Here is a 4,737-nt window from a genome sequence, read left to right on the forward strand (position 1 = left end):
CTCACTTTGTAGACCAGGCTGGCCTCGAACTCAGAAATCCGCCTGCCTCTGCCTCCCAAGTGCTGGGATTAAAGGCGTGCGCCACCACGCCCGGCGCATCTTTGGTTTTTGGTTTTGGTTTTGGTTTTTCGAGACAGGGTTTCTCTGTGTAGCCTTGGCTGTCCTGGAACTCACTCTCTAGACCAGGCTGGTCTTGAACTCAGAAATCTGCCTGCCTCTGCCTCCCAAGTGCTGGGATTAAAAGCATTTGCCACCACTGCCCAGCATTTTATGGATCTCTTAAACACAGTAATTACAATTTAAAACATAACCTTAGCCCCAAATGAAACTACTGAACCAGACTGCTCCATAGCAGATAGAATAATTTGTTGGGACCAAACTGCCAAGGCCATCTCTGGTGGGTGGAGAGTTGGGGGCTGGGCAGAAAGAGCAGAAAAGTGGCAAAGCAAGTAGATTTTATGACAGTTAGCAGGGTGGGGCTCTGACTGGATTTGGGCTGTCCAGATTGATTTGGGAACTAGTGCCCTTGCCTAAGGTAGTTGACCCTTATGAGCTGGTTAAGGGAGGTTCCTGGAGGATTAGGGAAACTTCCTATTGAGCAGAAAGCACTTTAAGAGATCTGCTTTTCTAGTAAACAGAAACCTTTGGCTTGTCACCAGCACTGCCCTCCTGGACCTGACACTTAGGTTTCCCATTCAGTGCCAATCCACTCCTCTGCAAACATATCATACCAGTTTACACGCTCGTTACCTTGCATGTGACAAATCTGATCTTGTTTTCTAAACAGTACTAGCAGACTTTGTTTTATAAAAGTAGTAAGTACATAATGGTTTCCATGTATGAGTTTTCCAAGAAGACATTAAAAAAAAAAAGAAGAAGAAAGAAAAAAGAACTCTTGCCACTTGATTGGAATGGTGCTAACATACAAAACGATCCAAACAAGTCCAATTTATCAAGTCAGTTTGTTCCTTTCAGAGTGGCAGCTTCCCTTGCTGAAGCGTCTGAGGCTGCCCTCCCTTTTCACTTACCAAGCTCTGACCTTACAGGCTCTAAGGCTATTCAGCAGTGTATTAGTAAAGTAAAGGAACACACAATTGAATGTGCATGTACACACACACATCCACACACACACATCCACACACATACATCCACACACACACATCCACACACACACATCCACACACACACATTTAGTAGAATGGTCTATAGGCGGCGGTTCGAATAACCCCACGACGGCTATCTCAAGGCAAGAGTCCTGTAGTAGTCGATGGGTCAGCAGTCCCAATCTCATGCTAGAGACCCAGAGAAGTCCTAGAAAGCTGTTAGTCTTCAGTGTGCACTGGAATCCTGAAGAAGTGCATTCTAACATCTACTATCAGTAGAAGAATCCATAAGCTACAAAATAGATGAACTTTCTTTAAAGAGAAGGCAAGTAGGCAAAATGCAGAAGCTTTCTCTCTTGTCTTTTCACGTGGGCAGCCACTAGAAGGTGTGGTCCAGATTTAGGGCGAGTCTTCCCACCCCAAATGATCCAGATTTAGGGCAGATCTTTCATCCTTAAATGATACAGTCAAAAAAAAAAAATCCCTCTGAGGTCTGCTCAGCTGCTAGGGGTCTGTTTTGGTTTTGTTTTTTGTTTTTTAAATTGGTTCCACATGTAATAAAGTTGACAACCAAGAGTAACCATCCCAAGCACCCAGCAGAGGGCAGAAGCAAACCAGGCCTAAAATAGAATTGCATGTTGGGGATCATGCCATCTTCAACTTAGCGGGAAAAGAAATATTATAGTGCAACCCAATACCCCACCAGTATCTTTCTTTTCTTACCCATTCCCATTTCATGTCATGAATGATTTTATGTGCCTATATAGAATCAATAGTATCAAGAGAAAGTGGGCAATATATGTCTTTCTGGAATCTTGAGGGTTTCAGTGAAACACTGTCAGACCACAGGAAGGATGGATGGTTTCCTACTGCTGTGGTTTGAATTAGCTTCATTGTACAGAATAACAGGCTGCTGCTGGCTAACTTTATTTACCTAGAATTTGGAGGGCAACTTTTGGGGGATGTTTTTGTGTATTGTGTATCCAGATGCTGATTTCTGCACCCAACGATCTGGTTGCAGTCATTATTGTGAAGCATATCCTCATTCAGTGTTTTGTAAATCATTGTTCTCCATAACCTTCTGATTGGTTAAAGACATAGCTGAACAGCCGATAGCTGGGCAGGAGAGGAAAAGACTTCTGGCCCAGGGAAAGTGAGAGAGGGTCTCAGGAAAGGGACCAGGGAAGTTGACATAGGGTAGGGACATAGACGAAGAAGGATGACCCAGGGCAAGACTAAGATGACAGGTAATGGGCCATGTGGCTGGGAATTAGGCCAGGTCAGCATAGTCTGGTTAAAATATATGAGTATCTACCTAAAGCTTTTAATAAATGTAAAGATCACCTTGTCATTATTCAGAGCAAGAGTAGGCATAGAAAAGCCCATAGTTTTACACAACTATCCATGAACAGTTTTTCTTATTGTTTGCTAGAGACTGAACCCAGGGCCTTGTTTGTGCTCAACACACACTTTTACCACTGGGGTATATCCTTTGTCCCTCTTAATCTTTGTTTTTGTTTCTTTGGTTTTGGTTTTTCAACACAGGGTTTCACTGTGTAGTCCTAGCTGTCCTGGAACTCACTCTGTAGACCAGCCTGTCCTCTCAAATTCAGACATCTGTCATCCTTTGCCTCCCTTAGTGCTGGGATTCAAGGCCTGCATCATTGCCACCAAGCCTTGTTTCATTATTTTGGGACAAGGTCATACTATCTATACAGACTTCACTGGCCTGGAGCTCAGTATGACCAGATCTGCCTGACTCTCCTTCCTTAGTGCTGGGATTAAATGCAAAAACTCCTCTTAATCTTAATGTAACTCAAATGACTAGTAACTTTTCCTTCTGTGGTTAGTTTGGAAAATAACTCCCATTTGCCTGTGCCAGAGAAGTAAAGCATTGGCACATGACCCAGCAATTCCATTCTTTGTTGTAAGGCAAATGGACTCACATGGATGCCTGCATGGCATCTCTAATCACAGCATTATTCACAATAGCTAAGGAGGGGACATAGCCCAAGTATTCATCAACTGATGAATGGATAAACACGATATGGCATGTACTTAACATGGAATATTTTACACAGACAGAAGAAGGAATTACGGGGCTGGCAAGATGGCTCAGCGGGTAAAGTCCTGAGTTCAAATCCCAGCAACCACATGTTGGCTCACAACCACCTGTAATGAGATCTGAGCCCTCTTCTGGTGCATCTGAAGATAACTACAATGTACTTATTTATAGCAATAAATAAATCTTTGGGCCAGAGTGAGCAGGGTTGACCAGAGCGAGTGGGGTTGACTGGAGTGAACAGAGGTCCTAAATTCAATTCCCAACAACCATATGAAGGCTCACAGCTACAGTGTACTCATATACATAAAAAATAAATCTTTTTTTTTAAAGGAGAGGGAATTACTAAGACATATAATAACATGAATGAACCTTGAAAATTATGCTGAATGAGCTAGGTACAAAATGGCAAATATTCCATGAAATGCATAGCATAAGAAACTTCATAGAGTCAGGCAGTAGTGGCACATGCCTTTAACCCCAGCGCTTGGGAGGCAGTGGCTGGCAGATCTCTGTGAGTTCAAGGCCAGCCTGGTCTACAGAGTGAGTCCAGGCCAGCCAAGCTTACACAGAGAAACCCTGCCTTGAAAACAAACAAAGAAAACAAATCAAACAAGAAAAAGAAAAACAAAACTTTAAAGAAATGGGCAGTAGGCAGGGCAGGGCTTGGGGAGAGAAAAATGAATTATTACTCAAGTGGTTATCAAGTGTAATGGTTTGAATGAGAATAGCCTCCATAGGCTCACATGTTTGTATATTGGTTCCCAGTTGATGGACTATTTAGGAAGGATTAAGAGGTGTGGCCTTGTTGAAAGAGGTGTGTCAGTTGGAGTGGGCTTTGAGGTTTCAAAAGCCTCCATCATAGCTCCCAGACCCCTGCCTCTGCTGCTAGGATGTAAACTCTGAGCTTCTGCTCCAGAGACATGCCTGCCTTTAATCATGCTTTCTGCCACAATGATCATGGACTAACTCTCTGAAACTATAAACAAGCCCCTAATTAAATGTTTTCTTTTGTAAGCTGCTTCAGTCATGGTGTCTCATCACAGCAATAGAGTAATAACTAAGACATAAAGTTTCTGTCTGATGAAATACACAGTAGTGATAGCTGTGAACATAGTAAATGCCACTGAATGGCATATTGTTTTTGAATGGACATATAGGGTGGGATTATGGCTGCTTTTTCAGAGAGCCAGCTTCAATTTCCAGCACCCATGAGATGAGTCACAACTGTCTGGAACTTAGTTCCCAAAGATCTGGTACATTCTTCTGGTCTCCAAAAGTTTCCACACAGACAAAACTCCCAGACATACCAAATGAGAAAATAACGTTTTAAATGGACATGGTAAAAACTGGCCATAAATAGCAAAGTCTGTTCTATATTTTATCACAATAATTAAATGATCAAAAACTTTCTTTGTGGTGAAGTTCTGAAGGTATCATCCTGTTGGGGTTGGTCGTGTGCACTGTGTATTTAGATGATGAGTTCTGTGCCCCAAGATTAGGTTGCACTCTGGACATGGGCACTGTGTTGACCAGTGTGCTGTGAAGAATAATCTCTGATTGAATAGCAAA

This window comes from Mus caroli, chromosome 1, assembly GCF_900094665.2.
Source record: "Mus caroli chromosome 1, CAROLI_EIJ_v1.1, whole genome shotgun sequence".
NCBI classification, from domain to species: domain Eukaryota; kingdom Metazoa; phylum Chordata; class Mammalia; order Rodentia; family Muridae; genus Mus; species Mus caroli.